The sequence below is a fragment of the Benincasa hispida genome, chromosome 11 (genome assembly GCF_009727055.1).
Source record: "Benincasa hispida cultivar B227 chromosome 11, ASM972705v1, whole genome shotgun sequence".
Lineage (NCBI taxonomy): Eukaryota > Viridiplantae > Streptophyta > Magnoliopsida > Cucurbitales > Cucurbitaceae > Benincasa > Benincasa hispida.
The window spans coordinates 51,618,544-51,630,811 of NC_052359.1; the positions used below are offsets into that span (position 1 = coordinate 51,618,544).

The window sequence follows — 12,268 nt, forward strand, 5'->3', positions numbered from 1 at the left end:
AACCGTTAGATACAAACATAATATAATATAAATATATATATACTTTTTAAAATATTTTTTAAAAAAAAACTCAACAAAAAGTAAAATGTTACCATATATCCAAAACTAGTCCTTGTATATAAACATAAAATAATATTAAATTTATTTTCTTTTTAAAACCAATAAAAAAAATCAAAAGCTCACCATATGTCATTCCTCCTATGCTCCAAAAGACAACTTCCAACTAGTCACTTTGATGAAAAAGAATTTGTCACGTCATCAGCTTGGGATTTTTTCGTTAAGTTTATTTCGGCCACATCTTCTTTATTTGAGCTCCGATTTGAGAGATTCAAATTGAGTTGAATTCGTTGTTCCGAGCTCTACATAATCACACTTCAAAACACTAAAATTGTTAGTGAATAAGAGCAACTTTGTTAGTTCTACGTAATCACACTTCAAAGCAATAAAATTGCTAGTGAATAAGAGCAGCTTTATTATTATCAAAACATTAATTAATTAATTAATTTGAGATTAAAGGTAAAAAACCAACAAAATGCATATATATATTAGAATGACTTATTGCATATTTTTTTAGTGATTTTGGAAATTGTTAGTATTACTTTTATTGTGTTTATAATCATTTCAAGACGTGTCTTTAATCACTCAAATTTATTTAATGTCTAATTTTAACTTTTAAAGATATTCTTTTTTATCAAATTTGGCTTTGAATTATTAAAAATATATTGTACAATAATTTTGAAAATGATCGAGAAAAATGATTTTAACCATTTCAAAATCACTCTCGAACATACAATAAATATATTTTAATAGTCCATTGTTCACATGAAAATCATTAGACTAAAATATATATAACATATATGATATATATGATAATAATTCATTACATCGATCATTTAACAGTACAATACACAAAGAGACACACCACATATGGCAGATGCCTTATTCAAGCAAGGTTTAAATATATTTAAATTACACATATAATGCATGCAATCATACTAATTACAATGTTTATGATAACATTCTAAGTAGACGTATTAGGCTTCTAATTATTGATCGAACTATATTACGATATTCAGAACATTGCTCAACCTTGACAGGTGCTGGCTGAATTAGATTATGAAGTGCTAGTTGAATTAGATTATGATTTTCAGAATTTTGCGCAACCTCGACGAGTGCTGGTTGATCATAGATTATGAGGTGTTCTCTGAATTAGATTATGAGATATTGTTGAATTAGATTATCATGTTCATAATTTTGCTCAACCTTGACAGATGATGGCCTTTGGAGTGAAATATGTAGCAATTCATTGAGCTTCTGAATTTCATCATTATATTGTTTCTGTATTTATTGTGTTTTCTCTTCTACTTGATGACATGCTTCTCTTTCACCTTCCAATCGTCGTTAAAACATGTTGTTTACCTCGAGCGTGAACTAAGATTCTAGGTCAAAAGAAACTTAAAATCAGTTAAGTTTATTTTCTTGAAATTAATGTTTAAAAAAAATCTTATAGTTTCATTTTTATACTTAATATAAAAATTGTAAAAAGAAATTGAAACAAAACTTACAAAATTAATAAACATAATTGTCACACCCTCTCCCAGATTATCTTCTTAACCTAAAAGGGCATATGACGGCAGCAGTTACTAGCCTTATCGCCAACACTTACTCCCTTTACTTACTTATCTCGTTTAGTGCCAACCTGGTAAACATTTTTAACTTATACAATTAGCCCACATCAGGAAGGCTCAACATTAACTTCCATACAATCACATGCTTAACAAACCATAACATAACATCTGGAGATCAAATATTTATAGTTGGGCCCAAACTTTACTAACAAAACCCTGACTCCTACAACATGTGTACATTTTTATAGACCATTAACCTAAATTCTTTTAACTAGTTGGGTCCTTCAGTGGCAAGCAGCACCAGGATCAACCTTGAGGAATCTGATCGCTACCTGAAAAAAGAAAAACATAGGAAAACTGTGAGCTAGTTGCTCAGTGAGTGACTGTAGAAATCATATTATGCCATGGTTCACATTATTATAAAACATATAAACATACTGGAAAAAGTTTCAAGCAACTTCTGATAAAACATAAACATAATCATAATCTCATGCTTTATGAAGGAAAACTCATCAATCATCAATAAATATCGTTAAATCTTAGTTGAGAATGAGCATACATCACTCTAGCTCCCAACGCTTGTATCCGGCCAAGAGACCCATACTTCAGCCTTAGGTTACTAGATATGGCCTAGAAGACCCATACTTCGGCCTCTCATTCAGAACTACCTACGTGCACGTGGAGTTTCTAAGTACCGTAAACACCTTAGGTACTTTTCTGATGCCTTCTATACCTTCAGTATCCGACTTATTAAACATATCATTCTTAAGAAAAAAACATATACATTAAGAAGCATTCAATCATAGCCTTTAGCATAGCATTTGTAGAAACATAGCTTTTATCTTAAAAATGCATGCTTCATCATAGATACCTAGCTTTTGTAATGAATTAACATATAACCTTGGCATGCGATAAAACATACACATGCTGGAGAAGAAATGCTATGCAATTCATAAAACTTGGTTACTTGAAGACGTATAAACTTATCATCAAACATCATTGAAATTGCATGGTCTTTTATGCACAAAACATTGAAAACATTAAGTTTATCTTTTTCATTCACTACTCGTCTGGGCTCTTAATGGTTATAGGCTTCTCCTAGCTCCTCTTGGCCTGAAACAACATAATTCCTTGTTAGATTCCTTAGAATTCCCATTAAGATGCTTCAAATAGTTTGCTTACTAGCGAGACCTTTACTAGCGGGATCATCACTAGTGAGACCAAAACTAGCGAGATCGTCACTAGCGGATTATCATCAAGGAGATCATCACTAGCGAGATCTTCATCAACGAGATCATCACTAGCGAGATCATCCTCATGAGCGAGGCTACCCTCATAAGTGAGACTAACCACAAAATTTAGCGAGACTTTCATCCTTAGCGAGACTTATCATCATCAGCAAGACTTAGCATAAAATTTAGCGAGACTAGGTAGAAAATCAGCGAGACTTGAGTGACTAATGAGACTTATATGATACTGGTCTCGCTCCTGCTCCCTGGGTGAGTTGTTGGCTTAATCCTCCTAAGCAGCTGCCTGCTTATGCAACAAATACCCGATTCGACTTCAAAAATTTATAACTCGAAATATAAAACTCATTTCAAGAAACTTTCTTCTACAAACTTGTTTAGAATTGAGTTATGTGTCTTTCCTTAAAATTTTCGTCCAAAATTCTGCATGATTTGGCCTAGAGCTTCTGATCTTTATCACTAGCCACGATTAATCCGAGAACTTGGCCCTTCTACAACTTCTTCACTTTTCAACCTTCTTCCTGTGTGATCTTTCTTCAGTAGCCTTACCTCCAAAAACTAGACTCTTCCATATTTCAAATGGAACTAGTTTCACTTAGATCGCATGAGTCAATTGCCTAAACCGAGTCTTTGAACTTCTTCCTTTTTATTCAACCGGTTGCCTTCTCATGCGTGAAATCATCGACCACCACCTTACCCACTATTGGGTTTAGTGCTGTCGGCCGGGAAGACTTAATTTAAGTTTAATTATTTAATCTTTTTTTTTCCTTTTCTTAACCTAACTTCTTTGTTCCTATTTTCTTCTTTTCTTCCTTCTTCTTCTCTTCTTTCCTCCTTACTTCTCTATATTAAACCATAAATTTCACTTATTACTTATTTAACATAATATTTTCATGGCTAAACATACTTATGTAGAGAATGTAGGATTCGGGGTTTATAATTTACCTCCCCCTATAAGAAATTTCATAATATCATCTAAAAAGTTGAGGATATCTCCTTCTCATTTGTTCTCTGGGTTCCCAGTTTGCTTCCTCAATTTCATGGTTATGCTATAATACTTTTGCCAAAGGTTTCGTCTTGTTCCTGAGTACTTGGTCTTTCCTGTCTAAAATGTCGATAGGCTCTTCCTCGTATGTTAAATCTTCCTTGAGCTGTATTGGTTATGCTGCTAGTATGTGCGTAGGATCAAGCACATACTTCCTCATCATCGACACATGGAATGTGTCATGAATACAAGTTAGCTCCAGAGGTAACTGCAATATATAAGCTATTGGACCAACTCGTTCCACAATCTCATATGGTCTGATGTATCGCGAACTTAACTTCCCTTTCCTCCCAAATTGGAGGATCCTTTCCATGGGGACAATCGAAGAAATACCTGATCTCCGTCTTCAAATTCTAGTTCTCTTCTTCGCTTATCTGCATAACTCTTCTGTCTATCGCGAGCCGCCATAAGGTTATCTCTAATAAGCTTCACATTCTTAGTTGACTGCTGAACTAATTCTAGACCCAAAAATTTCCGTTCTCCAACTTCGTTCCAACATACCAGGTCCTGCAAGGTCTTCCGTACAACGCTTCATATGGGGAGTCATTACGATGCTTGAATGATCACTGTTACTCTACGCAAATTCTGTATATTCCGAATTTGTATATAAATATGTTAGAAAATTATGTGTTAACCTTAAAGTTCAAAATTAAAATTGAATTATTCTAAGTCTAGACAATTTGAAAATTTAAGACAAAAAATGATTAATCGATTTTAAATTTTACTAGCATTTAAATAAGTGACAAACAAAATACTAATTAAGCAATTATCTAAGTAAGTAACTATATAAGAAATAAAATAATAATGATATAGAAAGTTTTGTTAAGTAAAATAACAATAATAATAATAATAATAATAAATTAAAAAAATCATGTGAGCAATAGTCGGTAAGTAGGAGGGAGACAATATATATATATATCTCAGATATAAATGTGTAAGTCGGTTAGAGTTAAAAAAAAAAAAAAAGAGAGAGAATCTAGTTGGACAACCAAATAAATAATAATAATAATAATAATAAATAATCAAGAAAAAAAAATAATTATAGTAATCCTATGGGGTATGTTGATTATGTAAAGAAAGAAAAAAAATAAAATAATAATAAAAAATTGAGTAAGTCGGTGAAGTAGGTCGATCAATAAGCTCGTGGGTGCTTCTTTTTAATAAAAGAAATTTAGAAGATTTTGGGAGCATTCTTGATTTTTGGGGTTAGTGCAAGTAAGTTTTCTTACTTTTAAGTTTTGTTTATTTCTTTTCACATATACTAAACTTGGTTAAATGTCAAACTCAACCACAATTTTAAATCTACCATTACTATATGAGCTTAGTAATTTGAATAATTAAAATTAAACTTCTATTCTTTACATAGTAAAGTTTGAATTTTCACTATAACTACCACTATTATTAATATTATTATTGTTGATATTACTATTGTTATTAACAATATTAATTTAATGATAGTATTATTATTACCAATTTTGTTAATATTAATGTCATTATCATTATTATTACTTAGTATTACTATTACTAATAATATTATTACTAATACAATGTTAAATATTAACTTTTTATTATTATTCTCCGTCTCTCTTCTTCTTCTTCTTCTCCGTCTTCTTCTTCTTCTATTATTATTATCACCATTATACTATTATTATTATGACGACTACTCTTATTATTATTATTACTACTATTATAATCATTATTATCATTATTACTTTTATTACTACTACTGTTATTATTATCATTCTACTACTATTACTATCATTACTACTATTATTATTGTTTTTATTAATATCCTAGTATTACTACTACTACTACTATTATTATCATTATTATTATTATATTATTAATATTCTTATTATACTAATAATAATATTATTATTTTTATTATCATCATCATTATCATTAAATAATTCAGCATAGTTATACTAATACTCTCAAGATTTAATAATCATAATTTTGTAAATAAATAAGTTATGTTCATCAAATTCCTTATTCCAATAGTTTTAAAACTTGTTTTAATCATAAGTATTCCTTATAAATCTATAAGACCGAGCCATAAGGAATAATTATGATCGCAATCGAGGTAAGTAGTTTATCTCATCCTCTCTTTAAGTGTTTTATGGTAGTGTATCTTTATTATGTTGCATTATCATGTTATTATTGTTATGTTGCATTACATGTTTAAAACACGTTTCTCGAAAAGGGACCCCAAGCATTATGTGTGTTCACAATGATGAAATAAGATCAAATTTTAATTAGGTATAAGTTATGCTTCCAGGGCTAGCAGGGTTTGTATGGTTCCACCCCTCTAGACCCAATTTTATGTCTAGTTTATGCTAGGGACTAGCATGTATGTATGGTTGCACCCCTCTAGTCCAATCTTACGTTTATGCCAATGGTTCATGTTGGATGCGACTCTGGCACTATTGACTGCATGACCCACTAGTCATCAGATGGGTTAGTTTCCACTTAAATTCTCATCTTCCTACTAAGGTGGAGGAACTTATGTTGGAAGTGTAACCGACCACTTCATATTATGATAAATTTACGTTTTGGGTCCCAATCATATATTTTCATGACATGTTGCATGTGATTACGCTTTTAGTCACCACCTTAAGTGAGAACTACTTACTTGGTATATTATATACTCATTCTATTTTACAGACTTTTGTAGGTAAGGACACAACGTAGGTGACATGACTGGACGTCGCTCAAGAGGCCAACCATCAAACTCCCTCTTTTGGTCATATATGCATTTTGTTCCACTACGCTAATGTTTTATGGATTTGGTGTTTTGTAAAAAAAAAAAAAAAAAAAAAAACTTTTTGTATAGTTTGCTACTTAATTAATAAAATTTTAGATATGTTCTTTTGAAATCCTTACCAAAACTCATCAAATGATAGAAAAGTCTAAGTATGCATGTTGTAGCGATTGAACCCTGTTATGTAAGAGCCATGTCGTTTCAAATTCAATCAATAGCAACTGTGTATCCCAACTACCTTTGAACTGCAATAGACAAGTTCTTAACATATCTTCTAGTGTCTATATACTTTTTTCTGATTGTCCATCCATCTGTGGATGAAAAGCCGTATTGAAATGCAATTTAGTGCCCATAGTCTTCTGCAGACTAGGCCAGAATTACGAAGTAAACCTCGAGTCTCGATCCGACACTATTGACACTGGGGCTCCATATTGACTGATTATCCTGTCCACATAAATCTTAGCTAGACGATCCAATGTGAATGTATTTTTTACTGGTATAAACTTGGTCGTCTTAGTTAATCTATCAACAATCACCCATTTGTCATTATATCCTAAGAGCATCCTCTCCCAGATTACCTCTTAACCTGGAATAAGATGTGACAATAATTGACAAATTAAATAATTACAAAATTAATAAATTAATAAATTAATAATCATTAGAAAACACATGTATGATACAAAATTGATAATTAAATTTCAAAGAAAAACAACATTAGAGCTACATTTTTATTGAACTTTGTGAGTTGAATTTTAACAAATGATTCAATTATTAATTTGTGTACTAAATAAATTTTAAATTCGTACAGAACTTGATATTACTGAAATTAGTGAGATTAAAGAGGTTTTTAACTTACATCGTGGGTGAAATTAGCAAAAATTGAGTTGAGTTAGAAATAGAAAAATAGTTCACTAATCAAATCTAGAATCTAATTGGATAAAAATTGAAACAAAATGACAGATCTAAGGATGTGGTATCTACCTCATCCAACTTTTCCCCAAGCTTGGGATCAGAATAAATGTCTTGCGTGCAAGACTGTTCAAGCTTTCTTTTGACTTCATCAATTTCCTTCTCAAGTTTTTTATTAGAAATCAAAGGAGGTTTGTAGGGCTGTCCTCCATTTTGGTCGATAATTTCCTTCACCAAATCCAAAAGCTCATTCACTTGTTCTTCCTTCTTTGCTTGACTCTTAGTTTTGTTGTCAAAAATCACACATCTATTATTGCATGCAGCTAGAACATCCTTCAAAGCCGCAGGACATTCATGTCTCAAGTAATCTTATATGTCATCGCCATTGTCGAACTCGTCGCCTCCCGTTAAGATGACAATGGTATAATCCACAATTTTGAGTCCAAATGTGTTTTGTATGGTTTGGTAGCTTCTTCTTCTTGACTCTATCGGTTCCTTACTGAAAAAACTAAAATAACTGCATGAATGCATCCACTTGCCAATTATGCACTTCGTTATTTCTTTTGAGGTAGATTTTGTTCCATTGGATAAACCGAACATTCCTACACATTTTTCATAATTGATTGCATGGTGAGGAATCCACGTCAAAATATTTCTATATATATTATTGTTGTTTGACTAAAGATTGAAAACAAGGATTGTTATTAAGATTTCATTTGAAAATTATAACTTAATCGATTGAACTCATAATTGCTCATAACCATTTATTAAGACTTCATTGAAAATTATTTATGCATTAACTTTTATATGTGTAGTCTCAATTCTTATAGTCAAGTTTAATTGATTGTGATCATTTGATGATTATTTGGTTTTTGAAAAAATGTGATTATTTTCTTATAACTTCTTTACCATAGTTTTCACACTGCCCTAACTAACAAATATTTTAATCATTAGTCAAACTCAAGAAAATATATGTGGTATGGAAAAAATTTAGTACTATGACCTTCCATTCGTCATTTACCATAAAATAAAGATTTAAGAATTGTGTGAGACCTATAGATAAAAATAATTTATCACTTAATGATGTATAAAAAATATGAGTGGGAGAATTAAATACTTCAACAATATTAAAACTTTTTTCAAAACAAAATCAAGTTTCCGAAAACTATTTTTTAAAAAACTTCTTTCGTCAAATTCCTAAAACAAATCAAGTATGAGACATTTAACTTTAAATCGAATAGCTTTGCTTAGCGGCTACTACTTTCTTTCTAGTAGCTGCTGGTTGTTGCTCACCTGACACGGTCGTACGAGGTCACAATTCACCCAACACGATCATCGGGGCAAAGGAACGGGCATTTTCGGGGACTAGCCCGCTTCCAGATCTGCGGGCTTCTCTTTTCTCAAGAATGAAAAAAAAAGATCCTATTCTCAAACACAAGTATGTAGTTCGTCTTCTTTTAGACAAGTCTAGTAGCCTCTCGTAAGGAATTGTTATAGCAAACATGAGCAGCCCTTTCGCGACTCAAACAGCGGACTTTTGAAAGCACTCCTAAGAAGAAGAGGGAAGAAGAAAATTCACGAACAGTGATAGTGTGTTTTAAGCTTAATTAAAAAAAAAAAAAAAAGAAAAAGTAAAAAACAACCTACGGAAATTGTGCTCATTTTCTTCCAATTTCATACTCATAGTTTTTGTATTTCCTATGACATTAAAACTCTTAACCAATTAATTTTCAATTAAAAAAACAAGTTTTTTAAAATTATTAGTTTTTTAGAGTTCAAATTTTAACATTGATTTTGAAATACTTCTAAAATGAATACAACAAATTATAAAAAAATAATAGATGAAACTAGTGTTTATATGCATAATTTTCAAAAACAGAAAAAAAAAAAAAAAAACTAAAGCATTGTTAAGTAACTATTTTATTTTTATTTAATTTTTAAAAACAAAAAACTTAAAAAAATTAATAAAATTGTTATCAAAAGAAGATTAAATTATATTAAAAAAACCTAAAAAATAGTTATCAGCCGAATGTTAATTAGTAATGTCATACCAGAAGTATCGATGACATTTATGATTTGCCCATCGCTTCGTACACATCTCTCCAAGGTAGAAATTTTTGTAATGCCGGATGAACTTCTTTTTACGTGAACGCCTTTTTTCTAAGAATACTGTTTCCAGTTGCAATTTTCTCATTTCCATTATGACCTATTAACACCATAGTTAGAGAAGGAACAAACGTCATTATTATTTATTTAAATATTAAGAAGATCGATTAACTACAAAGAGGAATGAACTTTTGCTTTGCAATGCTGCAGTAAAAAAAAACATTTTCCCCTTTTATAGAACTGTAAAACACACTATTACCATCAGTTTGATGAGTAAATTGAAATGGAAGCAAGGGAAGTAATCTAGGCATAAATCATAAACTTAACCACCAGAGATATTCCGACCCAACAAGAACATTGGAATCCAAATGGAGTGGATTATAAACAAATTTTCCTCCAAAAAGAGAAAAGAAAGGAATTTCCGTACAAGAGAATATACTTTTGAATAAATTTCAGCATTAAATATATTATACCTTTTATATTTATTTAAACTCCAAAATTTTGGTGCAATTTATATTCTTCTTCAAATTTTGTTCCAAAATTATTATGTGAGTCTGGTAATTATATCAATTAAACTTCTAAATTGTCATAAGTGAATAAATATTTAAACCTTTTGGTCAAAATAAACATAGTTCAACTATCATAGTGTTTGTACTATCAACCTGTCGAGGTCAGAGGTTCGATTCCCCTTAACCTCAAATGAGGTAGTGCTTGTGCAAACCAATAATATTTCTCTTTCATCTATACATGCACAAAATAAAATTTCAATGGCCTTTGTACATAACTCAACTTTCACATATATATTATAAAATCAAACCATTTATGTTAGTTAAAACTGAACCAAACCAATTATATATATATATATATTATAGAAAACCAAAATATTATATGTTATTGTATATTATATATGGCTAGATGAATCTTAAATCATTTCCATGTAATTTCTTAATTTTAGCTCCTTATCTCTAAGCATACAAGAGATCCTATCTCTAGGCTATTAGTCTTGTATTCCTTTATGAAATCGGTTTATATATCAACCTTCTTAGCATTAAGACTCCATAACATGTTCAGTTAAGTGATCAATTCAACTTAACAAGATTACAAAAAAATCAACAAAAGAAATGTAAAGATTAAATCAATGTGATGAATTAGCATGAACTCGTGTCATAAAGTCTTAGGGGTATCCTATTACTGAAAGTCACGCCCCCTCCCAGACTACTCTCTTAGCCTAGGAAAGGACATGACTGCAGCAGTTATCAACCCTTTTGTTAACACTTACTGTCTATTAACTCTAGTCGAAAATAATCTAATACCAACATGCAATCTCGTACACAACGGCTGCCTTTATGGACAAACAACATTAAGTAATAAACACAAACATTTACAGAGATTACATTACATGTCTCATAAGTCTGATACCCAAAACCTTAGTCCCTACATGAACAACTATAACATGTGTACAATATTTATAGTAACCACCTAGAAGACGGGTTACAATAACTCGTCTTTGAGTGGAAGAGCAGATGCAGAGCTACCTTCTGAGGATTTGACCACTACTTTGGGGAAAGAAAACATTTGAAAACGGGGTGAGCTTGCTAGCCCAGTGAGTGATTAAAGAAAGAAAACTGATTCTCATGCATAAGTTTCAATAAAGAGATCATACTAAAATATAAATCTTTACAGTAACCCTGTACTAAGATATAAACATTTTCCAAGCATAAAACATGTAAAATTGTTTTCATCATAAAACATTAAACTGTTCCTTAGTTGAGAATAACCCTACTGTGGTTAAATCCCAACGTCAACTGCTTAGTCAAGAGAGAACCCTTTTCCTCAATCTCTGACTTTAAACTATCTATATGCACGTGATTATAACTAAGTACCATCATAGCTTAGGTACTCCTGCTCAGATACCTTCTCAATGTCTCTCAGTATCGAGCTGCTCTCTATACCTTCACAAATGTCCCTCACTATCGAGCTTCAAGTAATACTAGTCATACTATGACTTTCTCTTCTAAGCATGTAAAGCAAAATGCATAGAAAACATGTATTTAAATGTACTAACACATACTTGGTATATTTAAACACACATAAATAGTTTTTCAATAAACTTTCAAACATGGCATGCGTTTAAAACATAACTCATAATTTGCTTGGAAACTACTTTGTAAAACTAGCTAGCATGAAAATAATCTTTCCTAAAACATGGTTAAATATTTAGTCACTCACAACTTTTAGGATTACTCCTCAAAGGTCGATATGCTTCTAACACTGGTGTCAATCCTGTGGACACAAAAGCATATATTTAGTTACTAGCATTGGTCTCCCTTTTGAGACTAACATTTAAGTAAGCCTTGTGTTTAGCCTTTACCTAGAAGACTTTCACTCAACGCATACGTTGCTGTAGGTTTAGCACTTAGAAATTTCCTTGAGACTTTGGCTCTTGCAATACCTGTAACCCCTCCTCACAATTGCTTCCTACTTGTACAACCAACACTTGCCCTAAGTGTTCCTTCAGTTGCACATGGCCGTCCATAAAGCTGCTTATGTGTCCAAGACTTCAATGCATGCT

The 12,268-nt window shown here is 31.3% G+C and overlaps 1 pseudogene; it reads right to left on the reverse strand.

Annotated features, from left to right (window-relative positions):
* Window positions 1-1,008: 1,008 nt before the first annotated feature.
* Window positions 1,009-9,885, reverse strand: LOC120090742 (annotated as a pseudogene).
* Between the last annotated feature and the right edge of the window lie 2,383 nt (window positions 9,886-12,268).